The following is a 20,262-nucleotide window of genomic DNA, read 5'->3' as shown; positions in this document are numbered from 1 at the left end:
GCAACCAGCGAACCAGTTCTGGCGCCAAATTGCGAGCAGGAGAGGGAGGCAGGTCCGCCCGCCGTTCGACCCCGTACTCCGGGCCAGCCGAACCCCAAAGCCAACCAAGGTGAGGCACGAGGCTCAGCAAGGCTCCAAGACACGATGAAGAACACGATCGAATCAGCACAACAACAAGGACGCTCCCAGCACAACAGCCTCCACCAAAACAGTCTTTCGGTACCGATCTTCTTCCTCTTCCTTTTCGACCCCGAACAGAACCTTTTTATCCTCCCGTCCTCGTCACTTCCAATCGAGCCGTTTTATTGGCCCACCGCCGTCGCCTTCCGCCAATCGTGATCACGGGGCGGAGCCATCCGCAGCACTGTCCTGTGACGTCACGGCAAGCCTCCAGAGAATACTAAAAGGGGTTTACGCAGACACACTTACCCTATCCCGTGTCCCTATCTAATTACGTGACAATTATCATTTCCCCCTTGAAGAAATGGACATTTACTAGACAACTTATCACCACTGAATTGCTACTTATTACATCGAGATCCTGGTACACTTGAACAGCATGGCATACCTAATTAAACATCCTAATTACCCTTTGAATGCATACCCCCCCCCTCAAATGTAACACTGCCCCCTCCTCTGGTGCCGCAGCTCCTGCAAGGTATATCACAGGTGCTACCGTACCAGCCTTAACACTTACTGACTCCCACCTATTTAACCTAACGAAATAATGTAGGAGGGGCAATGGGCAGCGAGTTGCAGCTAACTTACCTATCCTGCTTAATGTACTACCCCCTTATGGCCTTATCCTCGCCTAAACAATCATTCATTTTTTTTTTTTTAATCACATGAGAGCACTGAGCGAAGTTGTACTCCATCCTCTGGATCATCGCTCTTGCCCAACACTCTTCCAGTGATCTGGGGAGGGGAAACAAAAGGTTCCACAAAAACACAACACTTATACTTTACATTCCTACTCTAAGCCTTAACGACACTATTCACAGGATATTTACACTTGACCGCCTCCCCCAGTGGATGCTAATAGACCCAGCGTTACCTGGGGAGCCAATTTTCAAATTTGCTTGCCCCAAAATTATGCGGACATCATGTCCTTGCTGCACATGTTAAGTTGTGCGGGATCGAGTGGGACTCATACATCTTCACAACACTCACACCATGGTCATCATCACATTTCTAGGTCATGGTCCCCATTTTAATGATGCAGGCTGAATCCCGTCATGGCTGTGGGGTGGGTTACCACAAGATAATGGGGGCATCTCAGGTGCAAACATGCCCACAGGTAAGCTTTAGTCCAACCCGGACGTTTCTCCGCCCCGCTCCCTTTGATTCCCTCCCCCCCCTGGTAGCCATCAGCTCTCATCCCGTACAACACACTGGAAGGGGTCTCACTGGCTCCTCTGGCCTTCCTGGGTCGCCAAGGTCCTACCCGCTTTGGTCGCCCAACCAGACCCTCTCCCAGTTGCCTCCAGACACTGTCACCATTAGCCACCAGGGGTGAATCTCCTTGAAGGGGGTCGCAATTCCCGCTCACCGTGAGCTTCAGCAATCCCTGCGGACAAGCACATCATCCCCACCCACAAAACCCACATGACTCCCCCACCCCATCGGCCTTACATGTGACACCTGCATTTCTAACACTTCACCGACCATGACCTTCCCTGTTACCACACCATGCCCAAAAAAAAAATCAACGTGTGCATCATACATTTCACTTCTTAACTTGAAACAATTCACACAGCACTTTTCCTCACCCGATCCACGCACCAGCCATTGGACAGCCACTTGTGCCTGCTTTGTTACCAATTACCCATTGTCCCTATTGTCACTCTAAAACCCAGCAGAACTTACAAACACATGCCAATTTTCCCACAATTCATTTTTTTTTTTACCAAAGGAGGCACTTCGCCACAATCTCACCAGCCAAGCATGGCCTGTATGCTCAGCCCGATCTAGTCTCCCCGACCCCCGACAGTGATTTCCGGACCCGACCTATAAACGGGCATCTCGGATAGACCTGGCGGTTCAGCAGGAGGATTCATCCTCTCCGGGCTTGAAAGTCTATCGGAGGGTCCCTCCATCGCCGGGTACCGGCAATATCGTTGCATGTGTCCTCTTCGCCCGCACCGGAAACAACTCCCCATAAAAGGCCCCCGTGAGTATCGGTGAAATGTCTCTTCCGGTTCCGGACCCCCTCGGCCATAATCGAATTGCTCTATTGGCTGGGCTGGAGTCCGCCGCTTTGGCGCATTAACTACCGGATTACCCTTTATCAAACTTGACAGTTTCTGGCAAATTTCCTGAAACATTTGGGTAATGCCAATTTCTCCCAGCCCCCCTCCCTGATCCTGAATCTCCACCTGTCGGATCGTCAACGATGGCCTCTCGGGCACCCGACCCGGCCGACTCCACGAGGCCAGACTGGCCGCGCACTCGGCCGCTCGGTGCACGGTGGGTGGATCCTGTAGCTCAACTAGCGCTCGGACCTCAGGGTCAGGAAGAGCAGCTAAAATTTCTCGAGTGCCAGTCTGTCCCATGCCTCCACTGTAAGGTCCCAATACGCGATCCTGACTGATTGGTAAATGTCCTGTGCCAGCTCCTGCACTGTCTCACCCGGCTTTAATCTGCGGTGCTGGAGCTGGGCCCGCAGATATATATATATATATATATATATATATATATATATATATATATATATATATATATATATATATATATGTATATATATGTGTGTGTGTGTATAATTGTCCTCATCTGCTCTCCTTCCTTCTGGCTAACTAATCTTCATTGTGTGTGTGTGTGTGTGTGTGTGTGTGTGTGTGATGGTGCCTGTCATCGCATAAGTTAAGAGTGTAGAAGATATAACAGGATGTCTTCTCTGTGTCTTCTTTTGTAAATTGTTTGCCTTTTCTCTCACCCCACAAATTCCTTGCTATCCCTGCTGTACTTAATATTAATACCCATTCACTGTGACACAAACCTTTCCTCGCCTGATTGTAAATAAATGCCTTGGATAGAAATGTTCCCAGCTCGTTTTCGTGGTTTTCTTCATTGACCCAGCATGGCTGTTTCCTGGCTTAGCCGTAACGCTATTCCCCAACGATCTGTTTTTCTAGCCGGTACGTCCTTGGCAGTTACGCTCGGCTGCATCTGATCTGGTAAGGTGATCCGGTTTGAAGTGGTACTGAGGGTGTGTCCCCCGGTAATTAGATCACGTGACCATTTTTGATGACCGGTTTCCATTTGACGGAGCACCCGAAGTCACGTGGTTGAGTTATTGGCGTTCAAGGTCGATGAACAACCCGCCACGTCACGGAGTTATCCGTGTGCTACGGCCTGAACAGGGAGTCTGGTTGGAACCCGAGGTATCTCCCCCCCCCCCAACCCTGTGGTCTTATCGGCCCGACCCCAGGTCCGCAACACTTTGGTGTCAGGAGTGGTACGACCCTTGAACCCTTTGGTGTCTGGAGCAGGATTCGAACCTGGGGTGTACTTAACGCACCCCCAAAATTAAGAGCAGGATAGGATGTAAATTTTATTACTCACAAAATCTAAAGATTTCGTAAGTATATTGATGACTTCCGTCCTCTGTTTGTGTGTTTGCTTGTTTGTGTGTGTGTTTGTAGGCACGATAACTCGAGAACGGAAGAAGCTACCAATGTCAAATTACATCACGTGATTTAGGAGGTTTATGGCTTGCGCTGATTAGATTTTGGTCAAAATCGGTCAAAGGTCAAGGTCACAGTGAGGTCAAACATAATTCCGTAAATTCATGTGGAGAAATGGAGTATTTTTGCTTCGGTCGACGTTATGAGTTCGTTTTAACTTCAATTTTAATTTTGTCTTCGGTTTTTGCGATCGCTTAGGATGCTTGACACTCGTTTGTCGAAATTCTGGTAAAAATCGGATGTTTTGGAGACGTTTTAAGATTGTATAAAAAATATTTCACTCGCCGCGTCACGGCTCGTCACGTGGTGCAGTGCGCTCGAGCAGACGCATCGTTGAGTCACGTAAAGGTTTTGCGTGTGCGCGCTGACGGTGTTTTCGATAAAGATGGTGTTTAAAATCATTTTTTATCCCAATCAAGGTTATCGTCGCATGCCTGACTCGCTAAGCCGTCGGATTATGTAAAGATTGTTGGTGGATGGCCGAATATTACGGTTTTGTGACTTTGATAAAATAATATTAAATAATTGCGTGGAGAAATGGAGATTTTTGCTTCGGTCGACGTTACGATTTTTGATGGTTTGGTACAGAATCATCATAGAAACTTCTGGTTTGCGTCGCTACCTTCTCTAGAGATAGCTTTTATGAGACAAGATCAGAGGTCAAGTTGACGATTTCGTAAGTACCAGTCTATGACTGCTTGTTTTATTATTTGTACCGACCATGGCGGACCAAGACGAGCTGGTTCAAGTGGGTTTTGAAAAAAATGTTAGAGGAATCCATGGCTCTGGATGACAGCTTTGAGGGAGATCGTTCCCTGCAGCCATACCCAGAGGAGACCTTGGCAACCACGACAACGACGTTTGGGCACCCCCACCATCAAATTTCCCTTACGGAGGACTTGGCAATCCCCATGGGATCCACATGCGATCATAGCAGATCGGCTTCGCCAAAGCCATTTGATATGAATCAAATGTTGGAAATGATGAAAAAAATGGATGAAATGAGTGGGACTATGTATGGAAAAATGGATATCATGGGAGGTGATATGCAAACACTGAAGGCGGGGCTTGCAGAAATGAAGGGAGTGATGCAAAACATGGATGGGAATTTTGCAAATGACATCAGGACAGTACTTTGAGGAGATGACCAGGTTGAAGGAGAATGTGGAAGGTGTTTGGACCGTGATGAAGACTGGTAAGGAAGAAGTGACAAAATAATGATGGTTGAGAGAGAGAAGTATGTAAACTCGGCCAGGTAGAGATGGGAAAGCGATTGAAGAAACACGAGGATGAGGTCAAAGAGTGTTTTTACAGACACAGAGACATGGAACGGGTGAAGGACGAGTTACATAAAGTAAAAGAGGAGCAAACACAAATAGAAGAAGAGGTGAAGAACATTAAGATTGAGCTTGTTGAATGTCTTGAGACCTGATGTAAGGGTCAGGATAACCTCCTTCAGGAACAAACGGAGAGGATACGCTCCCTCGAAGCAGACCGCGACCAGGTGAGTCCAGTAAGTCTGTGCAAGGTGGAGCGGGCACATGATGCCAACGGGTACATGCTGAGTTTTTTTTTGGGGGGGGGGGGTAGAAGCCCCGGGATCTCTTGGGCTAACACAAGCCTCCAGTATGATTGTGTCAAAATGTGTGCAGGGCGTGAGGAACATGGCATGGACGAGTGTGCAAGCCGGTGCGGGTGAAAGCATCGACCCAGATGGGGGAAGCGGTTAGTGTGACTGACGGGAGGGGTGAGTCTCCTGAGCACGATGAAGTTATTTTGGAAACTGCACTGGCTCCACGGGACATTGCGTGCGAGGTATGACAGTGTGTGTAGTTCGTACTTGGCAAACCGCCCAAGCGCAGACCATTGAATGAAGTGCTAATGGCTTCGGAGGAGCCGGCCTCAACGCTCCGTGCCGGATAAGTTACTGGAGCGCAGTCGGCTAAAATGGGAGCGAACAAAGGGATTAAGTGAATTTGAAGAAAAAAAAATTCACATGGGAGCCCATGTCCGAGGCCCGACGTGCTGCACGACTCGAGTGGTGGTTGCGGGACACCTGGCACGAGTGGAAATGGCTGTGTGCCACCGGACGGCTCGTGTGCGTGGTTGGAGTAAGAGTGGGCGTGGCGAAGCTCGCGGGGCGGCTCATATGCGAGTGACGTTGGCAGGGATCCCACTGCATGAACGGTGGGTGTATTGGACTCGTATGCATTGACATTTATAGCCCCAAAGCCTGTGGGAGATAGCCCAAAAGCCAGTGCAGGCATTTGACTCAATTAACAGGTGACTGGTGCACTGCCGACCACCCCCATGGAGGCGTAAGGCTCGCCGAGACTGCTCATGGGAGAACAAAGCCCAGCGAGGATGGAGTGAACATCCTCGCCCGGGCAAAGGAGCACTAGTTAGGGAAGGGTATAGCATTAGATAGACCGGCCCCATGGGGACAATAGGAGCAGTCTGCCATGTGGGCCTGGGAACATGAGTTAGGGGAATTTAGGTTAGAAATTAGAGATCATTGGGAACAATAACAGACATGGAACATATAGTGGGGCGTAGCTTAGCTATATAGAATTAAATGGAATGTGCATGAGAGTAAGGGATGACGGGGAGCACGAGTTAGTTTGGGGAACATAGCTAATAGAGCGTCAGTGTGAGTGGAAAATGATGAGTGAATGTGGGTCAGCGGGCGCGATGTAGATGGAGTGAATGTGGAATGCATGGTGCAAACGAATGATTGGAGGGAGGAGTAAATTCCACCCAAGGGAATTTGGGGTTAGAGTAATATTAGTTAGCAGGACAGTCAAATTATCAAAGGGATGTCGATTGATTCCAGGCCTAGCAAGACTCATCTTTGATGAACGGCTGAAGGAGACAGGGATTTATACACTAGAAAGAAGGCGGTTACGAGGATATATGATATAGATGTTTAAGATAATGAAAGTTATCGATAAAATAAGTGCAGATGAATTATTCAACAGAGTAGACAGTGATAGAACCAGGGGCCATAGCTTGACAGTAAAGAAGAGGAGAGTTAAGATGGTAGCAGGCAGGTGACTTTCACTCAGAGAGTAGTTAATGCATGGAATGGCCTCCTTGGAAAGGTAGTGGCAGCAGAAAAAGTAGGTAAGTTTAAATTGGAATTAGGTACCTGGAAGTTATGGGGATGTTGATAAGACTTTTCGGTAGTTTGAGCATTGATGGGTGGAAGAAATTTACTTCCCTAAGGGGAAGAAAAGGAAAAAAAAAATACAAAAATTACAAAAAACCCAACATTTATTTCATGAGTTAATCTATATATTACGAAAACTCTCATCTTGCATGTATTGTTGCGGGCCGGTGGTGTCGGGTGATAAGACCACTAGGTGGGGGGGGGGGGGGTTCTACATCAATTCCCACCAGACTCCCCGGAATTGTAGGCCGTCGCTCACGGATAATTCCGTGATGCGGCGGATCGCTTAACCGACCGTGGACGCCAATAACTCAACCGCTTGACCTCGGGTCCTCCCGCCTATGGGTGATATGAATCGGGTTAGCTAATTAACCACTGGGCAAGCACGCCCTCGGTACGCCTTGTCCGAAGCAGATCACTCTACCGGATCGGATCTCCTTTCCAGATCGGATGCAGCCGAGCGGCACTGCCAAGGACGTACCGGCTAGAAGGAACTGATTGTTGGGAATAAATACCCGGCTAGACTTGGATCCGAACCATGCTTGACCAATGAGGGAAAAGACAAAGGCGAGTTGGGAACATTTATACAACAATTATTTATTTACAATAAGCGAGGAAAAGCATGTGGAACAACAAAGGTTTATTGGGTGTGTAATGCAGGCAAAGATGAGAGAGGTGTGGGGTGCGGCAATTTTACAAGCAACTTACAAAGCAGACATAGTGCAGACTTGACGCGAGATTAATCAAAGCAACAATCATAACAATAAAAGATCTTATACAGGCTTACTTAAGACAGGCGCCAACACTCTCAGACACACACTCAGACAAATTAAACCCAATTGTGAAAGGGACTTTTGCAGCCAGGGAGGGAGGGAGTTGAGATTTCAGTTTCTCGGTACCTGAGCGTTTCGGTGGAGGGATGCTCCGTGGTGCAGCACCCGACAATGGTTGAGTTGTTCGGCCACAACCGTGCATGTGCAGATCATGTCTGCAGGCGGGGCTCGAGTGGAGAAGAGCGGAGTCCAAAAGGGGGGGGAGGGCGAGAGATGAGCAGCAGGCAGGACCAGGCAAGAGGCCCGGTCGGGTGTGCGTGGACCAGCAGTCGGGCCGTCGAGGCGGGACGTGGTCAGAACCAAGCAGCGGAACACCTTCACAATGACCCCGTCAATAACAACTGCAACCTTCCAATCCTTCTACCACTCCAACGAACTCCTTTTCATCCCATACAACTCTACTCTGAGGATTGCTTCTTATTTTATAAATCACGGAGCTAAGGGGTGGAGCCATGGCGAAGCCAACGTCATCGTTCATCCTGATTGGACCGGGCCTTCATGTGGTCTGCCTTCCTGGGCAGGGTCTCGCCAGAGGCCGGCAAGGCACGCCCACACCACGTGTCTGGGTTTGGGAAGGTGGAAGCCGAGATGGAACTGACACAGCGAACGTCAGGATTCTGATTCGGAAAACGAGTCTCTGGGTAGATGCTCTTCACGCTGTGGTAAAGCCGCTGTCACACCTTGACGTTTTAGCCAGCGTTTGAAAAATTTGGCGAATACGCTGGCACAAGTCGAATACGTTATGGGTAAGTTTTGTATATGTTAAGAGCATGCTGAAGCACTGACATACGTCGTAGTACGCCGAGCTCGTCAATAAATTTTGTGCATGCAAAAAATTTGTCGACGTATGCCAGCGTATGACTCACACGTTCTGCATAGGCTGGTCATAAGTTGCAGGCACGTTATGCGATCGTTGTCACACGTCGACACATGTTACTCGTAAGTCGAAATACGTCGAGGTAATGTCTAGCGTACCCAAAACTTATTTCTAACCTATGAGTAACTTGCTCTGAACCTATGTGTAACATATCTCCAACGCATATTGACGTATGTAGACATATTTGACGTCTTCTGGCGACAACAGAACTCGCTGAACGTGTTTCTAACTAACAGCTACCGTATAATGGCGTACTGGCAGCATTTCGGGGAATTGGTATATAAAAATGGGGTTCACAGGAGGAACCCATCAGTGTTCCAGACTCCATGGCGAGCAGATGTCCATGTCATCCGAGAGATGGAGGATCCGGCAAGGCTGAGATGAGAATACCTACTCACTGTCCTCCAACATCAACATGACCTCATCGATTTGACACTGTACCAGTTGCGTGCCAATAGAGCCAGGAGAAGAAGAGGTGAACGGAGGAGAAGGAACTGGGTGACCTCTCCATCAGAGGGTGAGCATAATGTGGAGGGTGTGTGTGATGATGGATCCTCCTTGCGTCCGTGTCCACGGCCAGGAGACTTCTTGGCAGCATTCTTCGAAGTTTTTTTCAGCATGACGGTGATGTTGACACTTCGATGTCGAGTGCGGTTATGGTTTGAATCGTCGAGCGGCAGCCTTTTAATAGGCCACGCCACGTGATCGTCGGCGATACGCTGCCGCGCTATGCATAAGTTAGACTATCGTTGGGCATAAGTTGTGAACGCCAACAACACGCTAAGCATTTGTTGGTATAAGTTATCTATAATTTATCGAAACGTTCTGTGTACGTTACTAATACGTTATGCATACGTCCAACTCGTTATGAATACACTATTATACACCCAAAACTGAAAAAAACCATCAATAGTTCAGCGTACGCCAGCGTTTTAGATAAATTTTGATACGTTGCCATGCACTGGCTAAATCGTCAAGGTGTGACAGGGGCTTAAGCGAGGCGAGGTAAGCCAGATGAAGGTACCGTGGTTCAAATAAAAGGGGATATAAAATAAAAGGGGATATAAAATAAAAGGGGATATAAAATAAAAGGGGAGAAAATGATTTATTAACTTAACTAAAAGCCCTTCGCAACGCACCCCTGTGTTTTCCCACTCACATAAGGAAGGGATCTATCTGCATGTATACTTACGGAATAACTGACTTGGGACACCTGTATGTTGTATGCATATGGTTCTGAGAACCGTAACAGTATGTATGTACATGTTCCCGAAATACAGCCAAAATGGTACACAATAGCGCAAAGATTTTAGTGCCACCTTACTCAGCATTCTCCTGCGGTGTGCAGTATGAAGTTTCGTTCAAATCGGACAACAAAATAAATAATGAAAAAAAAAATCAATTCCCGATTCAGTCAAGTACTCCTTCGGGAGAATTTGATGAATGCAAACAACCTCAGTGGTATAGTTCGCTGGAGCTATCTTTTTTTTCTTTTTCCTTTTTTGGAATTTTTTTTATCAACCACTGTCACAATGGGAACCCAACGGGTTCACGGGTCATCTTGTAACTTTTATTTGCATTTTCTTCCTTTGATCCTGTGTACATGTGTTGGTGTGGTGTTCACGCAGACATGATGGGCTGAATGGCCTCCCCTGTGTGGGATTTCCTTGCTATTCCTTATTAGTGAGGAGTTGGTAGGCTTGGAGACAGCCTCACCAACCCGGCGGGTGCTGAAGAATGAGTTTGGCAGGTGGGCAGACCTGCCAGTGGAGCCACACTGCCCAGCCATGATATTGTGCCAGAGCACAGAGGAAAATTTGCGGGGCAGGCCCAAATTGATATAGAGCACCAACACAGGTGCCCGGAATCATGGTTGTGAGACCGATAGTTTAAAGAGACAGGCATGTTGAAAAGCCCTGGGGATAGTTTAATTATCAATAAGTGATAGGATATATTAGAATGTGTACCTTTTCGCACCATCCATCCCTTCACTGTTCACAGGCTGCTGGACTCGTCATGGAAATGCTGAGGCCTGTGGGAGTTATTCTGAGGCTGCACTGGACCTCTGGACAGGTTTACTTGTCTCTTTCTCAATCCTCTTGAAAGGGACTTCAGGGATTGGGAACAGACAGTTAGGACGGGTTAGCCCAACAAAGATGATTAGAGGGTTAGGGACACACATATTTAAAATAATGAAAAAATCTAAATCTATATACTATGTTACAACCTAACTGGGGTGGGTATGGACAAGGACAGGCAGAGGCAATATGATGGGAGGAGACCGTAGGGTAGGACCGAACCCATCTTCGGACCGGCCAACGCCACCACACTCCCTCCACGAGACCACACCGAGGCCGGCCAGCTTCGTCTGCCGACCTACTGCACCTTACCTGGTCTGCATTTGCCGTGCATTTGCAATTTGCATTGACTCCACTTGCCATACTTTGCCGTGCCTTTGCTTTGATTCTACTTGCCAGACCTTGCCGTGCCTTTATTTGCCTTTGCCTTAAGCCCCTGTCACACCTTGACGATTTAGCCAGCGTATGGCAACGTATCGAAATTGTTCTAAAATGCTGGCGTACGCTGAACTATTGATGTTTTTTCAGTTTTGGGCGTATATTAATGAGTTGGACGTATGCATAATGTATTAGTAACGTACACAGTACGTTTCGAGAAGTTATACATAACTTGTACCAACGAATGCTTAGCGTGTTGTCGGCGTTCACAACTTATGCCCAACGATAGTCTAACTTATGCATAGCACGGCAGCGTATCGCCGACGATCACCTGGCATAGCCTATACTCAGAGGAGTAAGAGATTGTTTGGCTGCCGCTCGATTCAAATCATAACCTCCTCTCGATCCATGGTCTCACCCAGTTCCTTCTCCTCCGTTCACCTCTTCTACTCCTGGCTCTATTGGCACGCAACTGGTAGTGTCAAATCGATGAGGTCATGTTGATGTTTGATGACAGCTAGTAGGTATTATCGTCTCAGCCTTGCCGGATCCTCCATCTCTCGGATGACATGGACATCTACTCACCATGGAGTCTGAAACACTGACGGGTTCCTCCCGTGAACCCCATTTTTATATACCAATTCCCCTAAACGCTGCCAATACACCATTATACGGTAGCTGTAAGTTAGAAACACGTTCAGTAAGTTCTGTGTTCGTCCGGAAGACGTCAAATACGTCTACATACTTCAATATGCGTTGGAGATACGTTACACATAGGTTCAAACCACATTACTCACAGATTAGAAATAAGTTTCGGGTAGGCTAGACATTACCTCGACGTATTTCGACTTATGAGTAACTTGCAAGTAACGTGTGTCAACGATCGTATAACGTGCCTACAACTTATGGCCAGCGTATGCGGAACGTGTGAGTCATATGCTGGCATACGTCGAAAAATTTTGAGCATGCTTAAAATTTGTCGACGAGCTCTGCGTACTACGACGTATGCCAGTGTGCTTCAGCGTGCTCTTAACATATACAAAACTTACCCATAACGTATTCGACGTGTGCCAGCGTATTCGCCAAATTTTTCATGTGTCGGCATACGCTGGCTAAAACGTCAAGGTGTAACAGGGGCTTTATCACTTACCACGCCTTGCCACATCACTGAACCTTGCCATGTGTATCAGGACCATCTGTGTGAAAGTGTTTGCAAGGACTGCCATACAGGCAGCCGCATTACTGGGGACTGTATTTGTGCAGCCCGGACATCTTTTTTACTTACGAAATCTAAAGATTTCGTAAGTATATTTATGACTTCCGTCATCTGTTTGTGTGTTTGTGTGTTTGTTTGTGTGTTTGTTTGTAGGCACGATAACTCAAGAACGGAAGAAGCTACCAATGTCAAATTACACCACGTGATTCAGGAGGGTGATGGCTAGTGCTGATTAGATTTTGGTCAAAATCGGTCAAAGGTCAAGGTCACAGTGAGGTCAAACATTCGATTTTTGATGGTTTGATACAGAATTATCGTAGAAACTTCTGGTTTGCGTCGCCACCTTCTCTAGAGACAGCTTTTATTAGACAAGATCAGAGGTCAAGTTGACGATTTCGTAAGTACCCGTCTATGACTGCTTGTTTTGTTTGTTGATAAAGGCCAGTTCAAATGGATAGTGAGATGGTGTGTGGCCTGCCGTGTAAAGGTGAGTTGCCTCCAGCAGCCAGGGGAAAGAAAAACAACAACCACAAAGGACCATTTAAGGCCTGGAAGACGCCAGGCTGCGTGATCACCTGCTGCTGCACTCATCCACAAATGGTTTCATTCACTGTTTTCTCTTCCCTTCAGTCACAGCACCTGGGCCATGAGTAATGTAAATAGTGGAAATGTATATATAGTTCTAATTCACTTGTTTGCTTGGTTCAATTCCGGAAATGTAGCATAAAAATGTCCGTACGAGTCTGCTAGTTTAGATATGCAACGCACTAGGTTCATTATTTTTGTGACACGTATTTGAAATGTCGCACTCAGGGATCTGTAGGTAAAGCGTATGAGGGGAAACTACACCTACATGCCACACAAATGTTTAACGACTCGCGTCGAGTCCAGCAAGAGAGAGGGGGGTAGTACTGCGGTTCTGGAAACTGCATCCCTCCAAGGCTTGGCACCCAACATACAGTGATCCCCAGGCAGTTATTTCGTTCGTCTTCGTGCAGTCAGATCTTCCCCTCATGTCTAATGGGTTAACGGGATGAAGTGCATTGCGTGGGTCTAATAGCTACGTCTAATAATTATTTCTATATCTTCTTTTCAATCCTGATTTCCATCCAATCCTATCCTTTTATCCATGATTCAAATTGAAGCAAGCACACATGCATGATGACTGACATCTGCGCAGCCCTATGAGAGAATTACCACATGAACAAGCGCACACATGGCACGCCCTTTCATTCAAATCTGCGTGCCAATTTACAATGGCATCTCACCTTGCTCAACCTTCGCTCACCAAAAGCTCACCACCTCAATCACCAACATCTCCCGCACATGGGAAAAATCATCATGCACCTTCTTGCATCTCCGCATCGATAAAGTTTGCCACCAAGCAGAGGCGTGCTGGAATCCATTTATTTATATATATATATATATATATATATATATATATATATATATATATATATATATATATATATATATATATGTTTGAGTCGACGGCTCAACTGAGGTGTTCCAAGTTGATGGCGGACTGCGCACGCTTGGGTCGGGAGGAGAGACACGAGAAACTTTCAGGTTTTCAACCAAATGCCTTTATTTTCTGAACTGCAATAATAAAAAGAACCAGGGATGATTGAAAACGATGGAGTTGACGACAATGGCGGACACGACGGTGGGTTGTGGTGGGGAAGAAAAGGAAAATACAGAATCGATAATAAATAATTATTTACAAATAGGTAACAGAAAATCTAAAGAAACGAAGGTGCCACACTCCGGTCTCGGTCACAGATAGGAAGGGAACAAAACCAGGAGGACTCAGTTTTGTGGCAGTGGGAATGAGTCTGTGATGAGGGATGAGGAGTACAGACGATGATGATTGCAGGAAGATGAGCTCGACAGGAGATAGCGAACACAACCCGGGTGACAATCAGGCAGGAAGGCATTATGACCTTTTCAAAGAAAGCTCTCCTCTCACTCTATCCTCTCAGGTTTTCCACTCACCAACCCTTTCCTCCCTTTGTCATGTTCACATCAGACTAACTCTCTTCGTTTTCCTCACATCCACTCTTTCATCAGCTATTATATCTCCAACACTCGCACTCTTAACTCCTTCTCAAATCCTCTCTCTCCACCAACTGCTGATTTTGACCCCTACCTCTCCTTCCTCTTGGCCATCATCTGCCCCTTTTTCGGAGGTGTCTGTGACTCCGTCTCCCTCTCGGGGGAGGCGGGGTGGCAGCACCCCGCCTTTGGGAGGCAATCCACAGCTCCGCCCCACCTATTTCGTGCCATGTCTCCCGGCGTTCGCCCCCCCCCCCCCATAGGTTTACATGGAGGTTTTACACACCATTTCCTTAACCATAATCCATAACTAATTATTACCACCACCATCCCCTGTATATGCCTCGTGTTTGCTTAATGGTTAGGTGGTGGGCTTGGGATCCTTGGACCCTGAGTTCAAATCCAACTTGGCTGTTGAATTAATAACAGGTGCGGTTGACTGCCCGTCATCCTTCCGTGGTCGGCAAAATGAGTGCCAACTTGCTGGTATCCTGTGTCGGAGTGGCGACCCGTCCATGATTGTGCCCAATAGGCAAGGAGACAGCTTCGGCAGCACCAACGCTCTGCAAAGAGTATATTCCCAATGGATGGATGGATCCCCTGTTTGATGTACAGCCAAACAAGATGATGCTAAAGCTGACGTTTCCTTACTTGAACATCGAGATTGCTATCTACTCTTACACGGACCATGCTACACTATACATTCCTATCTTTTCTATGGTAATATATAACCCCCCCTCCCCCCAACAAACATAACTATATATATATATATATATATATATATATATATATATATATATATATATATATATATATATGTGTATATAACTATATACGAGGTGTGTTCAAAAAGTATCCAACCTTAATTTTTCATCTGTAAACAAATGAAGCTAGGGAGTTGTGGTTTGGTGCATGTATGTAGGCGATCCTAATCCGTATGCGTGAATATTTTCCCGCCTGCAGAAGCTGTCAGTCGCCGACAGACCACCGATGAGTGAGGAAGTGTAAGTGAGCGCCGTCGGATTTTCGTTTTTGACAAAATGATGGATCACTGTGGTCTCATCGCCAGTGATCACTGTGTTGAAGAAGTTGGGATCGCTGTTCACGGTCTCCAGCATATCCTGTGCGATCTCCAAACGGAGTTGCTTCTGCTCGATTGTTAGCAGCTTTGGCACGAACTTCGCTGAGATTCTCCTTAAGCCCAAATCGTCAGTAACAATGGAATGAAAGGATCCATTGCTGACGCCCGCCTCGTCTGCAAGTTCTCTGATCATGATTCGACGATCCTGCATCAGCAGGGTCCTCACTTGGTCAATGACTATCTCATTTCGGGATGTTGAGGGCCTACCAAAATGTGCTTCACTTTCCACTGATGTGCGACCATCTTTGAAGTGGTTATACCACTCTTTTATCTGTGTGGTGCACATTGCTTCGTTCCCGAAGGCCTGTTGAATCTTGCGGATCGTTTCCACTTGGGAATCGCCAAGCTTTACACAAAATTTGATGCAGTAGAGTTGTTCAAGTTTTTCCGTCATTTTGTCCAAATCGAAAATCCGACGGCACTCACTTACACTTCCTCACTCATCGGCGGTCTGTCGGCGACTGACAGCTTCTGCAGGCGGGAAAAATATTCACGCATACGGATTAGGATCGCCTCCATACGTGCACCAAACCACGCCTCCCTCGCTTCATTTGTTTACGCACGAAAAATTAAGGTTGGATACTTTTCGAACACACCGCGTATATATATATATATATATATATATATATATATATATATATATATATATATATATATATATATATATATATATATATATATATATATATATATATATATATATATATATATATATATATATATATATATATATTAGTGAGCACCGACCCTCACGCCCAAGGGCTGGGATGCCCATCTTGACGCATTTTTGGTGGGCAATGTAAAGTGGTAATATTTCTACTGTGATACCTTCTTCTAGAACACTACAGATCTGCATCAAACGAAATAGTAACTCTATCTCCGGGTGCATCGAGCAAAAAGCAATGAGATGCACCCTTTTTCCTCTTAAAATGTATAATAATCCCAACTACCCCAAATACCCGTCCCCAGTAACGGGAAAAGCAAGTAGCAATACCCATCCCAAGTGAGGGGAAAAGTTCAAGTTAATCCATCAATTGAAATGATTTTATGGCCGAGCCTGGTATTGGCTTTTTTCTTTTTGTACACCTTGTCGAGGCTCGTATGAGAGCTAACACACAGCACACAGCAAGGGGGGCATGAGACAAGAGGGGTGGGAGTGGGAAGGATAAAGCAGTGGGGAACAGAGACATTAGGACATCTGTAGAAGGAGAGGAATGGGACGGGGAACACGGGGAAAACAAGATGGGCACTACAGGGACTTTCAGGGAAGGAAAGCAGGGAGTTTGAAGAGGTGGGTTTGGGGTGGATTGATGTGGGTAGGAAAGATCGAGGATTTGGATGGGGATCGATAGATGGTGGTGAACAGCTGTTTTGAAGGCCTGGAGAGAAGAATGGGATTGAACAGAGTGAAGGAGTTTATACCAAAGGTGGGGAAAAAGAGGAATGAAAGGGCGAAGGTGAGAAATCATTCGTGATTTTGGTAGTTTCACCAGAAGGGGTTGTTGGCGGACCTTGAACGCCCTGTGGAAATATGATGGGGACAAATCACAGAAAGAGCAGGGAGGAGGGGGGTGAGACCAGAGAGGAGACTGTGGAAGACAGAAAGACCACTGACCTGCCTGCGGTGTGAGAGTGAGAGGCCCAAAGACTCAGCCCCATTGCGGGAGATACCAATGATCTGAAAAGCCTTGGTTTCCACAGCGCGAAGACGAGAAAGGTTGCAGGAAGGAGTTAGGAGCTATGGGGTCAGGAGCTCAGGTGGGCCAAGGAAGGACTTTGCACGACAGAGGATTTCCAGTCGTTGACTGGTTTTGGAGGCCATGTTGGAAATGTGGCATTCCCAGGAAAGCTCATGGCAGATCGTGAGACCCATCATCTTGAAAGAAAGGACTTCTTCCAGAGGATTGCTGAGGAAGTTGATGGTGGGGGTGGGGGGTGGCGGTGGGTTCCAAACGGTCTTTCAGAGAGACATAGTGAGAGTATGAGATTTGTTAGGATTGAAAGACATGTTCCACGTGTTGGACCAGTTTGTGATTTTACCCAGATCGGCAGTGAGCGAAGAAGCTGCTGCATGCCGGTCTGAGGGATGACAGATGGTACGGCAGAGGGTGGTGTCATCAGCAAAGAGATAAGGAGGATTTTCCAGAGAATCAGCGAGATCATTGACGAAAACCAGAAAAAGAACAGGGTCCAGAATGCTGCCTTGAGCAACTCCAGCCTGGACAGGAAGATGGGATGAAAGAACTCCATTTAGGGCCACACGTTGGCTGTGACAGGAGAGGAAGTCTGTGAACCATGAGTGGCGATGGCTTTGGATACCATAGGAAGAGAGTTTGGTGAGCAGGGCAGGGTGCCAGACCGTGTCAAAAGCACGCAATATGTCAAGGGATATGGCTGATTTCATGTCCGGTATTGAGTACCTCCATCCATTGTTGGGAGAGCAGAAGCAGCATATCTCGGGAAGAGTGACCTGGTCTGAATCCAAACTGATGATCGTAAAACAAGCCATTGGAGAAGAGGAAGGATTTAATGTCTGAAGCGATGATGGATTCCATAACCTTGCTGATCATTGGGAGAAGGCTGATTGGTCTGTAGTTGCAGGGATCTGTTTTTGCACCTTTTTTATGCAGGGCAGTAATGTTTACTGATATCCAAGCAGATGGCAGTTGACCTTGAGCAAATGAGAGGGTGAGCAAGAGCAGAGGAGCAGGTTTTTTGGACATGTGGGCTGATGCCGTCTGGACCGGTTGCAGAATCTTAGTCAAGGCTTGACAGCAAGATATCCACCTTATCGGAGGAAAAGGACACAGAATCCAGGGACAGTTGGGTGCGACTGGGTAAGGTAGGTACAGAAAGTGATGGGTTTCGGAAACAAGATTTCGATGCCGAAACTCGGTGTTTGCATTCAGCCTTTTCACTTGTGGTATCAGCAGTGCGGCCACTTGAGTTTAGGGAGGGGGTGGAGGGGGAACATACACCAGAAACAGATTTGATTAAATGCCACCAGGATTTGGAGGAGGGAAGACAGGTTTGAGAGTTCAGACTTGAGATTAGAAAGACATTGTTTTCTGGCTCTCCTGAGGGTAGATACACACTTGTTCCGAGCTTTATGGAAAGAACCGAGATTACCCTCAGTTGGGTGTGCTTTCTATGAGGCAAAGGCAAGTTCTTTCGGACAACTGCCTCGCCACAAGCTTCAGTAAACAATGGGTGGGAGGAAGGGTAGGATAACTGAACAGAGGGGATTAATCTGTGCATGAGGGAGAGCAAGTTTCTTTGAAAGAATTCCCAGGATGAGTTGATGTTGGAGAAAGTAGTAATGGGAGACCAGTCTAGAAGTTCATGGCTGCTTGGAGATCCTGCCAGTCCGCCTGAGAGAAATGCCAGGCTCGACGGGTTGAGGTGGTTCTCTGATAACAGCCAGAGAGATGTCCCCTTTGACAAGCACGTGGTCAGAAGAACCGATTGGAGCAGAGGAAGAACAGAAATTTTCAGGGAAATTTGTCAAAATCAGATCCAGAAGAGATGGAGAACCATTGGTTGAGTTCTGGGTTGGGAAGTTGACTGATTGAGTCAGTTCCAATGAGTTGCAGATGTCTTTTGCTGAAGTGTCATGACAGGTGATAGAGGTATGCACACCTCGCCAACTGGCATGATGACAATTGAAGTCACCACATATGTGGAAGAGAGAGTTCGGATGAGACGATAGAAGATGGTCCATGTTGTCGGATAGTGAGGTGTAAATGGAGTCGTCACTGTTTGGTGGACGGTACAGTACACATATAAACATGAGGTGGGAGTGGAGAGGAAGCCGTAGCCAGAGGTATTCCTGGGACCAACCTTTTTTCCAACCTTTTTCAACCAACCAAAATCCAACCTTTTCAATTTGAGACCCGTTCGCCAAAAATTTCTGTATTGGTCACTTTGGCTTCAATTTGCAGGTGTGGGGGAGTGAGCGCTTAATGATTAAGGTGGCTAGCTTCAGATCTTCCGGTCTTCAGTTTGAGCCCGTTAGCTGTTGAATTTACACCAGGCGGGGTTGACTCAGCCTGCCATCCTTTTGAGGTTGGTGAAGTCAGTACCAGTGTACTGGTAATTAAGGGCAACTGTATCAGCGGCACAGCCACACTCCCAAAAATGATGCAAGCAGCAGCCACAGGCTGCAAATGATACCTCGCTATTTCATGGACTTTGAAAAGGTTAATTGTGTTGCACTCAAAAAAAAAAAGCTCAAATGAGCTAAGATTCTCATCCTCTTCATGATGACGTCATAAAAACGAATATGACGTCATTATGATGTATCAGGTTTGCGATAAATTATTTGTGCTCATGCCCGGCTTGATTCCCGTAAACAAAATTCAAACAGCTTGCCTAGTTTCGGAGATAATGGTAGAGGCGGTTTCCATTAGCGGCGATATTATGACATCAACTTTTTTTCTCGGAAGAATTTCCAAAATCAGAGATGGTTACTGCCTGCGCGTGGGCTGTCTGCATATACATGGTCTGCATCTGGGTTGTGAAACAAAAAATGTCAAAAAATAGGATTGACGTCATAAAAATTGATATGACGTCATAGTGATGTATTATCATATGTGCAGTAATTCATCCCCCTCCAATGCCCTGTTCAATTCCCGCAAACAGAATTCAAAAAGCTTGCCTAGTTTCGGAGATAATTTTTTAGGCGATTTCCATTAGCAGAGATATTTTGATGTCATAACTTTTTTTCTTGGAGGAATTTTCAAAATCGGAGATGGTTATTGTCTGCGCAGGGAATTTTTTTTTACATATATACGCCAATTTTCAGGAAGTTTCGATGAAAACTGTAGGCTGTG

At 46.6% G+C, this 20,262-nt stretch overlaps 1 protein-coding gene across 11 annotated transcripts in view; it reads left to right on the top strand.

Moving 5' to 3' along the window:
* NR2C1 (nuclear receptor subfamily 2 group C member 1) overlaps positions 1 to 20,262 on the top strand; it is a 171,171-nt gene that overhangs the window by 24,669 nt on the left and 126,240 nt on the right. The gene's annotated exons all lie outside the window — the stretch shown is intronic.

Source organism: Eptatretus burgeri, chromosome 10, assembly GCF_056783735.1.
Source record: "Eptatretus burgeri isolate ZD-2024b chromosome 10, Ebu_testis_v1, whole genome shotgun sequence".
Classification (NCBI taxonomy): domain Eukaryota; kingdom Metazoa; phylum Chordata; class Myxini; order Myxiniformes; family Myxinidae; genus Eptatretus; species Eptatretus burgeri.
Note: the sequence above shows the minus strand (reverse complement) of the source record. Positions and strands in the feature narration are given on the sequence as shown.